This window comes from Vulpes vulpes, chromosome 11 (genome assembly GCF_048418805.1).
Source record: "Vulpes vulpes isolate BD-2025 chromosome 11, VulVul3, whole genome shotgun sequence".
Taxonomy (NCBI): domain Eukaryota; kingdom Metazoa; phylum Chordata; class Mammalia; order Carnivora; family Canidae; genus Vulpes; species Vulpes vulpes.
The window spans coordinates 19,208,209-19,222,757 of record NC_132790.1 but is presented as its reverse complement, the minus strand read 5'-3'; positions in this window follow the sequence as shown (position 1 = coordinate 19,222,757).

Below are 14,549 nucleotides of genomic sequence, written 5' to 3'. Positions count from 1 at the left end.
GGTTATGAAGTCATTGGAAATAAGATATGGGTGTATATGATGCAAACAAATGCATAAATAAACAAGAGGGGGGCTTTAAAATCACTAGTCATAATCCATTGGAAGAAAGACAGTCTCTTCAATAAATGGTGTTGGGTGGACACTTGACGGGATGAGCACTGGGTGTTTTTCTGTATGTTGGTAAATTGAACACCAATAAAAATTAATTAAAAAAAAATCACTAGTCATATAAGATGTCATATATTGAGGAATGTAATTAACTCCATTCTCCACACCTGAGAACACACACACAAAAAACAGGAAAATTAAGATTCCTTGGTACTTGTACAGAAAAACAAAGTCAGTAAAGGAACAGAATACAGAGTAAAGATATAGATCAAATTTAGCAAGAGTTTAATGTCATATAAAAGACACTTAAAATTAATGAGAATTTCCCCATAAGTGGTGCTAAGTGACAATTGAGAGGAAAAGAAGATTTCTGCAGCATTCTTTACATCAGAATAAATTCTAGGCATATCGAGATGTAAATGAAGCCATGCGTGTAAGGAAAACTGAAACTTTTAGAAGAAAAAGGGGTGACTTTAAAAGCATAATCCTTTAACAACAGAGACCTTTCAAGGATTAACGCTAAATAGTCATAAAGGGAAAAGACTGATTAAATTATACATGTGTGATACAGAAATCCATAAAGTCAGCTGGTAAAGTAGAAAGACTTCTTTTTAATGTTGAAAGACCCCATTCTTTGTAATACAGAAGGATTTTACACAGCAGTAAAAGAAAGTTGAATAGTCCAGTAAAAGAAAAGTAACAAAGGAAATATTGAGTCACTTCACAGAAGAAATAGGAAATGAAAATGATCAATAAACAAAATTATGCTCATCCTCAACTACAATTAAAGTATCATATAATAAATTAACAGGGAGATACCTTTTTTTTTTTTTGCCCTAATGGATTAACAAAATTGAAGAGTTTCACACTACGAAATGGTAGTAAAGTTGTAACTAAAGAGGAAATTTTATGCAATATTGATGTGTAAAATAACACAAATTTGTAAGAGGGCAATTGACAATATCTATTGGCACTTAAAGCAATGTACCTTTAGATCCTGCAATTAGATTCTTCATCAGATATATTTGACACAAAGATATATGTTCAATGACGCTCACTGTGGCACTGTTCTAATGTTTGAAGATTTGAAAAAATCTGTATGTTCATTACTATAGATATCGTGAGATATTACAGCATATTTTGACCATGCAACATCATCATTCAGTTTTAATGAGCTAGACTGATATGTGCTGTGAAATCAAAATTAAACTATAAGTAATGTGTAAGTCAAGCCACAAAACCAATAAATTCAAATTACCACTGTTTTTTAATGTGATGAATGATGTTTTGCTGAATGAAATCACCACTAGACATATGATTGGGGGATGAACAGCTTCAGGGCCTTTCCTTGAACCCGACATGGCTATCCTACCATGTAATTACCTGTTTCTTCCACCCATTTCACTTACATTTTTTGGCCTTCGGCTAATATGAATGCATCATTTGGATATGATTTACCTTTTAAAAAATGTTTTCATTAGCTTGAGAGGACTATAGGAGTAATTCCATTTTTATGTGGCCAAAGTCTTAATTTAATAATTTAAAAGTCTCATTCTTTAAGACTGTCCTTTGTGAATTATTTCCATAAAAGGAAAGCTTTGCCTTTATGCCCAGTAAATTAACAACTTTAATAGAAGAGCCCGCCCAGAACCCCTACTATCATGTTGATGTTAAGACCCTGCTAACCAAATGAACTCCACCATATAAGGTGAACATATGGCATTGAACAACCATAAAACAAAAGGAAACTATGAGCCTTGCAGTTAAGCTTGTAGTACTCAGAAAGTTGGCATGCAGACACTCCAATATCTATTTATTTTTATTTCTTTTCATTGCCATATATGTGAAAACAAAGTTTGATGACTTGTGAACCCCGAGATATCCACTGATGCTATCTGGAATGCTATTGGTGTAAGGTTTGAATGAAGGGTGCTAGCATGAGTTAGAGACTTCAGTCTTTGACCTCAAATAGAACACCGAGTGCCCTAGGATGTCTCAGAGGATGGAAAGGTAATCAGGTGAGGGCTTTTTAAGCTCCAGGGAACTCCCTGTTTACATACTATCAGAACCTCAGCTTTAAATAGATCCTTGAAGGAAAAATGCCCTCTGTTCAGGAGTGGGACCTAGGAGAATTGGAGTTTGTACCTGGAATTCAGTAAGGCAGAAAGGCTTGGGGTGGAATCAGACTCCTAAGATGACTGGGAGGCATTCCTTAGGGGCCAACACACAACTGGTGCTGTCCTTCCAGACTGGATCTGGAGGTTGCAGACATCATTCCCTCCCACACTTGATCCCTGATCCTTCACCAGGGACCCTGCAGCCCAGTTTCTGCCTCCTCTCTGCCCCGAGGTGAGAGTGGACAAGCTGGTGATGGGCCCCAAGCCATAGGAATCTTAGTACCCATTGGGGGTTGTGAGGTGGGCACGGCACTGTGAAAGGTAAATTTTGTCATTTGCTTTCTTGCACATCAATGTTGTTCCTTGCTGGACACCTAGAGACAACAATTCTATTCCCACTCTTCTCCAGGATCCCAGCCCAAAAATGCTTTCCCAGACTTTCTTCTTCAGGTATGGGGCTCCTTCCAGAGATATCACAGAGGTTGTGCTTCTTGCTGTGGAAAAGCAACTGCCTGATTCTCCCTTTGCCTCCTTGGTCAGGCCTTCAGCATCATGTTTGCCTCAGCTTGCATTTGTCCCACCCTCTCCCATTGAACAGGCAAGGGGCTAGAAGGAAACAGGAATCTTGCTTCAAACAATCCCGTCAAGAGCTCCTTGCTCTTGCGTCCTCTCTGGGTCTAGGAGATGTGAAGGAATCAGGACTGCGTGGTACAGCGTTCTAGGAAGGCAGCACTGCTGCCTCCAAGCCCCTGGTGAGTTAGGGCAGACAGTGGTGTGAGTCCAGTTACAGGCAGTGCTGGCCTTCTAGCCCTGAAGAGGATACTGGCGCCCACTACAGGTGCCCTCACGCAAACATCCCATAGTGTGGTATCCTTCACATAAGGTCAGGCATGTGGGTGCCCACAACACCCAGCCTTGGTCAGTATCCAGTTGGCTCAGTACCCACTCTGGGACATCTTTGGTTGCTGTGAATGATATGGTGGCCATGAGGGTATGCAAATTAGAGTATGAAATACTTCAGTGAGTGTATCTGTGGTGATGGATGTCTGTGTTTATAAGATATTGTGAAGCTGAGATTAAGTATAGGTAACATGTGGTGTGTATGTGACAAGGAATAATGCCGTGTGCGGAATGTGAGTGTGTGAGACACAGTCCCTCAGAGAAGATGTCTGGAAAGGCCATACTAGTGACAATACTACTAGGGCCTCAGAGGATGGAAGATGCATTCCCTGTTCCTTCAATTTGAGGGCACAGCTATACTTTCAAATCTCTTCCTGTATTTCTTCCTTCTGCTTTTTCTCCACATGTCTAGATTCCTGTCCTCTCAGCTTAGCTTCTGTTCCCTGAATTCTTCTGATTTCTATTCTCTTTATTGTTTTTCCCACTCTGATTTTTTCTTCTTCCTTTTTTCTCTAAATTCAATAACATAACATCAAAGTTTAATTAATTAGTAAAGTTGACAAAGTTAAATGGATTCTTTAAGACTGTGAAACAGTAATAGTCCCGGGGCTTCTTTGGAAAGTAAAAGATACTATATTTCATCTTATTTATCTCCTTTTCCATTGATTTTTATTACGCCTCTGTTTCAAGGTTTCCAAATCCACATATACACATATTTATGTAAATGTACAAGTCCTACCTTTAAGGGAGAGAGAATCATTCTTCAAATGTATTGTGCAGTCTCTACATGATGCTAAATTTTTGTTGTGGTTAAGGGTTTATTCATTTGGTAAGGATATTCTTTAATGGAATTATCTCTAGAGGGACAAAAAGATATACAGCCTGCTCATGCGCACACGCACGCATACACACACACAGACACAGACACACACACACACACACACAACCCCATATGTTGTTCATACCCAAACATGTTATTTTGCAACCCATTTTTTTAACTCAACAATCTGAACAACATCTTTCTATGGAAAATATAGATCTACTTACTTTTAATGACTTAAGGTTAGTGTATCGTGATCACAGCAGCCATTTCTTTCAATGGAGTTGTCAGGCATTGTGCGAACTAGTTTCCATTAAGTGCTTAATTTAATCTGTACATCCATACTATGAATTTGTGGTGTTATATCCATTTAACACTAGGAAACAGGAGGCATAACGGAGCTAAATCAACTGGCCAAGGCCAAAGAGCTAAGAAGCAGAGGGAAAGAATTCAACCTATGTCTGTAAAATTCACACATCTGTACTGTTACCCATTTCTCTATGGTATAGAGTATATTGTATAGGAAAATTATTTATTTAGTGCACCTACTGTTAGACTGTAAATTGTTTTATCCTGGTAACAATCCTATGCATGAATAACCTTTGAAGCAAAGTTTTATGCATACTTATTTTGAAAATGTAAAATGCTAAAAATAGCATCGTTCAGAAACAAAAGGCAGGTCCATTTTGTAAATTTTTACTACTTTCAGATTGCCTTCCAAAGAGATTTTATAAATGATACAGGCCTACATTTTTCATATCTGCCCTATTCTCAAAAATACAGTGGATGATTTCAATCTATTTCACCTTTGCTACTCTAATGTGAGAGATACAATAGCTATTATTTTTTGTTTCTCTAAGTGAGGATGAACATTCTTTACAGAGTCAGTCTTGGGGTATTTACATTTCTTTGAATTGTGTGTTTAACATCCTGTTTGCATCATTTTCATCGCTATTCTTTTTATTCTTTTCAGAAGCTCTTTGATGTCCTATTTTCCTATTTGTTGTTTATATGTTAAATACATATGTTCTTTATTTAACTGCTCTTTTTTACATTGTTTTTTAATAACCTTAACTAAAGATTATAGTTTTCATGTCGTCCTTAGGAGGTCCTTTCCCACAAAAAGATCACAGACAGTATTCACTTACATTTTCTACTAGTAATAGTATGACGTCTTTGGTTTTGTTTTGTCTTACACTGAGATATTTAATCCATCTGGATTTGAGGAGAGATTCAGAATTGTTGTGATAGTGTTTTGTTTCCAAACAGATAGCCAGATATCCTAACACCAATTTTAAGTAATACACCTGTCTCTCTTAAGGTAGATGAGACTTGTATCATTCGTTTCCTTAAATTCTTGATTTTGATTCTTGTCTACATTATTTCATTGACATTTTGGTTTTTGAGCGAATACAATACATATAAATTAATCAGATTTAACCGTATATCTTAATGTCAGGTAGGTTAAATTTCCCACCCTCACCCCTACCACAGTGGGTTTTTCAAATATTTACTGTCTCAAAATGTTTTTCAAATATTTACTGTGAAGAGTTTCACAAGTATTCTTCTGGATAAACTTCAGAATTACCTTGTTAAAGTTCCCATCAGAAATGCGTATGGATTTTGATTATAATTGCACTTGATTTTAGCATGTTTCTGGCGAGTGCTTCTCAAAATATGGTCCATGAAATAATCACATCAAAATCATCAAGAATACTTGTTAGAAAGGCAGATTTCGTTGTTCCACCACCAACCTATTGAAAATCTCCGGAGCCCAGAAATATTTACTTTTGACAAACTCTCACAGAATTTTGAGAACACTTTATATATGAGAAACAAGGATTTAGGAAGCATTCATAATATTTCAATTTCCCATCTGGGAATTAGGGGTCTTTCTCCATGTATTCATGTTGATGTCTATGATCCTCATTGGAGTATAATTTTCCCCTTGCTTTGATTTTTACCATTTCTGTTAACATGACAACTGAATATTTGGAAGAGGATGCTGTTATAAACTGGAGCTACATTTAATAAATTCTCTCATAGTTCTCATTAATAGATAAAAAAGCATACATAAAACTAGTTTGTTGATAGATTTCTTATTGTTTCCAATCAGTTTTCACTATTTTATTAGGATTTCCAGGCAAAATAATATTCACTTACAAATAATGATGTTACCATTCCTTTCCAGTCCTTGCACCTCGTAATTCTAGTTTCTACTTCTAATTTCTATTGCATTAACTCTTTGCAAACAGGTATCTTTTCTGAACCCAGAATTTAATGTGAATGTTTTAACATTTCACCATTAAGCATGATGCTAGTTTTTGTTTTCAAATAATATGTAACATCATAAAAGGCAGTATATTCAAATTCCTTTTAAAATGATGCATACCGGGGAGCCTGTGCGGCTCAGTCGTTTGAGCATCTACCTTTGGCTCAGGTCATGATCTTGGCGTCTCGGGATCTGGCCCCAAGTCAGACTCCCTGCTCCATGGGAGCTTGCTTCTCCCTTTCCCTCATCTGCTCACCTTCAGTTTGCTTGTTTGAGCGCTCTCTCTCTCTCTTTCAAATAAATAAGTAAAATCTTAAAAAAAAAATAAAATGATATACACCTAAGTTCCTATTTTACTTAAAATGCTCCTTAATAATGAAAGTAAACTTTATTAAATGCCTTTTACAGCATCTACTGAGATTATTTTATCCTCATTTTGACCTGTTAATAGGAAGAAATGCTGTAATAAACTTCCGAATAATCAGTTCATCTGTGCATTCATGGGAAAAATTCAATAGATACTGATACATAAAGAAATAAAAAATAAAGTCTTTTGGAATACTGCGGTGCCCTATAGGCTTTTATTTATTTTTAATTTTAATTCAGGTATAATTAACATACAATGCTACATTAGTTTCAAGAGTGAAATAAAGTGATTCAAATTTCTGTATATTACTCAGTGTTCATCATGATAAGGATACTCTTAATCGCCTTCACCTACTTCTCTCCTCCCCCCGCTAACCCCCCTTTTGTAACCATTAGTTCTCTATAATTGAGTCTATTTTTTGGTCTCTTTTTCTTTTTTTTTTAAGATTTATTTATTTACTTATGATAGACAGAGAGAGAGAGAAAGGCAGAGACACAGGCAGAGGGAGAAGCAGGCTCCATGCCGGGAGCCCGACATGGGACACAATCCTGGCACTCCAGGATCGCACCCTGGGCCAAAGGCAGGCACCAAACCGCTAAGCCACCCAGGGATCCCTCTTTTTCTTTATTTTTTCTGTTGATGAGCATTTGGGCTGCTTCCATAATTTGAGTATTGTAAATAATGCTGCAGTAAACACACTGGTGCATGTATCTATTCAAATTAGTGTTTTTGCATTCTTTAAGTAAATACCGTGTTATGGAATTACTGGATCATATGATAATACCGGTTTTAGTTTTTGAGTCACCTCCATACTGTTTTTCACAAGTGGCTGCACAATTTGCTTTCCCACCAACAGTGTATAAGGGGTTCTTTTGTTATTAGTTTATTTTTGCTTTTGTTACACTCAGGAGACATTTCTAGAAAGATCCTGCTATTTTTCATCATATTAACTTATGATTATTTGTATTTCTTTGGTGCTGTTTGTTATTTCTCCTCTCTCGGTTATAATTTTATTTATTTGGGTCCTTTCTATGTTCCTTTTCATAAGTCTGGCTAAGGGTTCATCAATTTTACAATTTTTTTCAAAGAACCAGCTCCTGGGTTGATTGATCTGTTCTATTGTCTTTTTAGTATCTCTATCATTGATTTTCATTCTAATCTTTATTATTTCCCTTCTTAAGCTGGCTTTAACCTTAAAATGATGTTCCTGTTCTAGCTCCATTAGCTGTAAGGTTAGCATGTTTATTGGTATTTTTCTTCCTACTTGAGGTAGGACTATATTGCTTTAAACTTCCCTCTTAGAAAAGCTTTTGCTGCATCCCAAATATTTATGACCATTGTGTTTTTATTTTTGATGGTCTCCATGTGTTCTTTATTTCCTCTATGAGGAAATGTTTTCTTTTTATTTTGTATTAGTTGTTTTCTTTAATAATAAATTTATTTTTTATTGGTGTTCAATTAGTCAACATACAGAATAACACCCAGTGCTCATCCCGTCAAGTGCCCCCCACAGTGCCAGTCACCCATTCACCCCCACCCCTGCTCTCCTCCCTTTCTACCACCCCTAGTTCATTTACCAGAGTTAGGAGTATTCGTGTTCTGTCTCCCTTTCTGATATTTCCTACCCATTTCTTCTCCCTTCCCTTCTATTCCCTTTCACTATTATTTATATTCCCCAAATGAATGAGAACATACACTGTTTGTCCTTCTCTGATTGACTTATTTCACTCAGCATAATACCCTCCAGTTCCATCCACGTTGAAGCAAATGGTGGGTAATTGTCGTTTCTAATGGCTGAGGAATATTCCATTGTATACATAAACCACATCTTCTTTATCCATTCATCTTTCGATGGACACCGAGGCTCCTTCCACAGTTTGGCTATTGTGGACATTGTTGCTAGAAACATCGGAGTGCAGGTGTCCCGGCGTTTCATTGCATCGGCATCTTTGGGGTAAATCCCCAGCAGTGGAATTGCTGGGTCATAGGGCAGTTCTATTTTTAACTCTTTGAGGAACCTCCACACAGTTTTCCAGAGTGGCTGCACCAATTCACATTCCCACCAACAGTGTAAGAGGGTTCCCTTTTCTCCGCATCCTCTCCAACATTTCTGGTTTCCTGCCTTGTTACTTTTCCCCATTCTCACTGGTGTGAGGTGGTATCTCATTGTGGTTTTGAATTGTACTTCCCAGATGGCAGTGATGCAGAGCATTTTCTCATGTGCTTGTTGGCCATGTCTGTGTCTTCCTCTGTGAGATTTCTGTTCATGTCTTTTGCCCATTCATGATTGGATTGTTTGTTTCCTTGGTGTTGAGTTTAATAAGTTCTTTATAGATCTTGGAAACTAGCCCTTTATGTGATACATCATTTGCAAATATCTTCTCCCATCCTGTAGGTTGTCTTTGAGTTTTGTTGACTGTATCCTTTGCGGTGTAAAAGATTCTTATCTTGATGAAGTCCCAATAGTTCATTTTTGCTTTTGTTTCTTTTGCCTTTGTGGATGTATCTTGCAAGAAGTTACTGTGGCCAAGTTCAAAAAGGGTGTTGCCTGTGTTCTCCTCTAGGATTTTGATGGAATCTTGTCTAACAGTTAGATCTTTCACCATTTTGAGTTTATCTTTGTGTATGGTGCAAGAGAGTCGTCTAGTTTCATTCTTTAGCATGTGGATGTCCAATTTTCCCAGCACCGTTTATTGAAGAGACTGTCTTTCTTCCAGTGGATAGTCTTTCCTCCTTTATCGAGTATTAGTTGACCATAAAGTTGAGGGTCCACTTCTGGAATCGCCTTTCTGTTCCTTTGATCTATGTGTCTGTTTTTGTGCCTGTACCCCACTGTCTTGACCACAGCTTTGAAGTATTACCTGAAATCTGAAGCATTCCATCTCTTTCTATCTTTCCAAACAGCTTTAGGAGAATAGGTATGGTTTCTTTTTTAAACGTTTGATAGGATTCCCCAGGAAAGCCATCTGGCCCTGGACTCTTGTGTCTTGGGAGGTTTTTGATGACTGCTTCAATTTCCTCCCTGGTTATTGTCCTGTTCAGGTTTTCTATTTCTTCCTGTTCCAGTTTTGGTAATTTGTGGCTTTCCAGAAATGCGTCCATTCTTCTAGATTGCCTAATTTATTGGCATATAGCTGTTCAAAATATTTTTTTAAAATCGTTTGTATTTCCTTGGTGTTGGTAGTGATCTCTCCTTTCTCACTCATAATTTTAATAATTTGAGTCTTCTCTCTCTTCTTTTTAATAAGGCTGGCTAATGGTTTATCTATCTTATTAATTCTTTCAAAGAACCAACTCCTGGTTTTGTTGATCTATTCCACAGTTCTTTTGGTCTCAATTTTGTTGAGTTCTGCTCGAATCTTAGTTAACTCTCTTCTTCTGCTGGGTGTAGGATCTATTTGCTGTTTTTTCTCTAGCTCCTTTAGGTGTAAGGTTAGCTTTTGTATTTGAGTTCTTTCCATTTTTTGGATGGATGCTTGTATTGCGATGTATTTCCCCCTCAGGACTGCTTTTGCTGCATCCCAAAGATTTTGAATGGTTGCATCTTCATTCTCATTAGTTTCCATGAAACTTTTTAATTCTTCCTTAATTTCCTGGTTGACCCTTCCTTTCATTTTTAGCAAGATGGTCCTTAACCTCCATGTGTTTGAAGTCCTTCCAAACTTCTTGTTGTGATTTAGTTCTAATTTCAAGGCATTATGGTCTGAGAATATGCAGAGGACAATCCCAGTCTTTTGGTATCGGTTAAACCTGATTTGTGACCCAGTATGTGGTCTATTCTGGAGAAAGTTCCATGTGCACTTGAGAAGAATGTTTTCATATTCTATCTGTTCTTTCCTTCTTTCTTTCTTTCTTTCTTTCTTTCTTTCTTTCTTTCTCTCTTTCTTCTTTCAAGATCATGCACACAACTAGCTGGGAAGGGAAAATAGAGGGAGAGGAAGTGAGTCGTAGGCTGACTCCATGTTCAGATGGAGCCCAATGTGGGGCTCAATCATGAGCCTAGATAATGACCTGTGCCGAAATCAAGAGTCAGATGTACAACTGACTGAGGTACCCCGAGCCTCCATTTCTAATTTGATTTCTTGATTCACCTATTCATTGTGTAATAGCATGATATTTAGCTTCCATGTATTTGTCCGCTTTCCAGATATCTTCTTTTATTTGCTTTTTAGTCATCATATTGTGGATGGAAACATGTATGTTATGACTCCACTGTTTTTTATTTTCATAAGACTTATTTTGTGGGCTAATGTGTGATCTATACTGGAGATTGTTTAATGTGCACTTGAAAAGAATGTGTATTCTTCTGTTTTAGGATGGTTTGTTCTGAACATATCAGTTAGATCTATCTGGTCCAATCTGTCACTGAAAAGCACTGATTCCTTGTTGATTTTATGTTTGGATGATCTATCCAAAGATCTATCATTCTTAGTCTCTTGTTTTTAAGTTTATTTTGTCTGATAGAAGTATTCCTACCATGGCTCTCTTACACTTCCAATTGTATGATAAATGTTTTCCTATCTATTCGCTTTCAATCTAATCTTAATGTATCTTTAGGTCTGAACTGAGTCTCTTGTAGGCAGCATATAGATGGGTCTAGTTTTGTTTTTTTTTATCCATTCTGTCCCCTGTGTCTTTTCATTGGAGCAATTAGTCCATTCACATTCAAAGTAGTTATTGATAGATATGTATTTATGACCATTATGTGGCTGTTTTTGTAGATTTTCTCTTATCCTTTCTTCTCTTGCCCTCTTTCACGGTTTGTTGGCTTTCATTAGTGATACACTCAGATTCTTTTCTCTTTATTCTTTGCATATCTTATTAATGCTTTTGATTTGTGGTTACCATTTCATTTGTAATAAACTGCTATTTGCAGCATCTCCTGCAAATAGCAGTTTATATTAAGTTGATAGTTGCTTCTGCTTGGACCCACTCTTTATTTCAATCAGCGCCCCACATGTAGACACACGTTTTAGTTATATGGTGTCATATTTTACAGCCTTTCATTTTGTGAATCCCTTCACTGATTTTTACAGATTTTTAAATTTGTACTGGTTTTCTGCTTCCTATTCCTTGTATTCTCACTTACGGTCTTTACTTTCCACTCAAGCAGTCTCGGTAATGTTTCTTGTAGAGGTGGTTCAGTGATGCTGAACTCTTTCAGTTTCTATTTGTGTGAGAAACTCTTTATCTCCTATTCTGAATGATAACCTTGCTGGATAGAATATTCTTAGCTGCAGATTTTTCCCTTTAAGCACTTTGAATTTATCAGTCACTACCTCATGGCCTACAAGGTTTCTGCTGATATGCTGATAACCTTACGGGATATCCCCTGTAACTGTCTTCTTTTGTCTTACTGTTTTTTCTTTCCTTTTACCATTTTAATTGCTATGTATCTTGTTGTGGAGCTCCTTCAGTTGACTTTATTGGAGGATGTCTGTGTCTCCTGAATCTAGATTTCTGTTTCTTCCCAAGATATTGTAAGTTTTCAGCTCTTACTTCTTCAGTAAATGTTCTGCCCCCTTTTCTCTCTCTTCTCCTTCTGGAATTCCAGAATCCAACTGTTATTAGGCTCAATGGAGTCACCAAGTTCTCCATGTCTATTCCCTTTTTTGATAATTTTTTTCTCACATTTGCTCATCTTGATTAATTTCCATTACTCTGTCTTATTGCTGATTAATTCATTTCTCTCCTCTTCCAGCCTACTATTTATTCCATCCAGTGTATTTTTATTTTAATTTATTGTATTCTTTGTCTCTGATGGATATGTTTTTATCTCTTTCTTAAGCTTCTCACTGATGTTCTCCATTCTTTTCTCAAGTTCAGTGAGTGTCTTTATGATCATTAGTTTAATTCTCGGTGTCTATCAGATAAATAGTATCTGTTTTGCTTAGATCTCTTGCTGTTGTTTGGTCCTGTTCTTTCACTTGGGACCTATTACTCTGTGTTTTCAGTTTGGCTTACTCTCTGTGTCTGTTTTCTGTTTTAGAAATGTCAGCTATGTCTCTATATCTTTTGAAGGCTTTATGAAGCCTGCAATGCAGTGTCTGTCCTGCAGTGCAGTGTCTCCAGTTCTTCAGGACCTGGTGCTTCAGAAAGTGTCCTTTATCTGAGTTGTTTATGTCCTGCTTTTAGTCCTGGCCACTTTTCCCCCATAGTCCAGTAGTCTGCAGAGGACTCTCCTTCACTGTTGTGTGCAGTGTTTAGTCCCCAGTCAAGTGGGGAACATTTTAACAAAGTGATATGCTGGTCTCCTTGTGAAATGAGACCTGCTGCTGCCAAAACTGAGGTCCTACAAAATGTGTGGGTCAGGAGATGAGGTGTTGCTGGGGTTCAGGTAACTCTGGGGGGGGTCTCCCATGGAGCCAAGACTGAGGCAGGTGTGACCCTAAGGATCACACTGCTAATGTGTGGGTGTAAGAGTCAGCACTGTGCAGGTTCCTGCAGGTGACCTGTGTTTATGGTGGAAGTGAGAGGAAAAATGGTACCTGTCAGCTCCTGTGTTCCTAGAGGGGTCTCCCTGTGAGCCTGTCTATCTGTGGCATACTTTGAGATGAATAAATAACTCTCCAACCTGACTGCCCCCATAGTTTTTCAAACTACTGGATACAACATACATGCTGTATCTTCCCTGGCTGTTTGTTGTGCTATCTCTTCAAAGGTGGACACTCTGCTTCCTCACCCTGCCTGGTTTATCCTAGAGCCTAGTTTGCCAATTTTATTAAATTCTAGGCTGTCGTTGGAATTTAATGGTTCTGAGAACTCAAAAGATTGCCCCCCCCCCTCAAAGCCAAATGGTACGTGGCTTCATCTTTTCCAAGCAAGCTCCCTGGTGTGACTGCTTTTTGCCCTTCTCTGCACCTCCTCACTTCCACAGTCCATTTCATTCCCAAAGTGTGACTTCACCCTTCCTACCTTCTCAGTGTGGCTTCTTTTATACATGAGGTTTGGAATTTGTTCTTCAATCTTCAGGTCATTTTCTGGGTTATTAAACGATATACGTGTTATCTAGTTGTATCCATGGGATAAGGAGAGTTTAAGGTCTCTTCCTTTTAATTAGATTCTGTTACCATTTACTTTTAATGGAATTATGAATACAATTGGGTTTACGTCTACCATCTTGTTATTCGCTTTCCATTTTTTCCCATGTATTCCTTGTTCTTTTCCTCTCTCTTGCCTTCTGTTTGAGTACTTTTTATTATTCCATTTTATATGTGCTATTTGATTTTTTGCTATACCTATTTTTTTATATATTGAAGTTTGGAGTATTCATCATAGTTTTATTCCTAAGACCTGTCCTCTGAGAGGTAGCAACCCATTGCCAGGTGTTTTCACTGAAGCTCTGCCACTCTAGATGACTGAAATTCCAAAATCTTGCTGCCTTACCTGGGCTTCCTAATAATTGCTTTTTGAGGGGCATGCTCTGTCTTAACCGCTGCCTGCCTGTCTTAATGAACAGCGAAAACTTGTTCAGATTCCTAAAGCTCCTTTACTGTTCATTTCCTTCCTTTCTGATGCTCTCTTTCACTGTTTCCAAATGTTTTGGCCCTCATCAGTATGCATCTCTTTCTCCTCAGCTTGGTGAGGCCATTTTCCTCTGCTTAGGTTTCAGCTCCATGGACCATGGTTCTGAGAATGCCTCTAGGCATAAAGTTAGTAGGACCATGGAACTCAGCTGATTTATTGCCTTGCTGCATAGGAAATCTTTCTGAATTAGCTTTTACCCAATGTCTGAATATAGTTGTTCCATATTTCGTTTTATATTTGCTTCTAACAAGAGGCCTGGTCCTATAGCAGTTACTTAATAAAGACTAAAATCAGATCCATTGATGTAACTTTCATTTAGGGCATCCTCAACTAAGTGCGGTGTAGAATTTTCATGTTTATATTTTTCCAATAATGACAGTAGATTGTGATCTATTAAAAAACGACATTTAAAAAAACATTAAAAAAGAAAAAAATAAC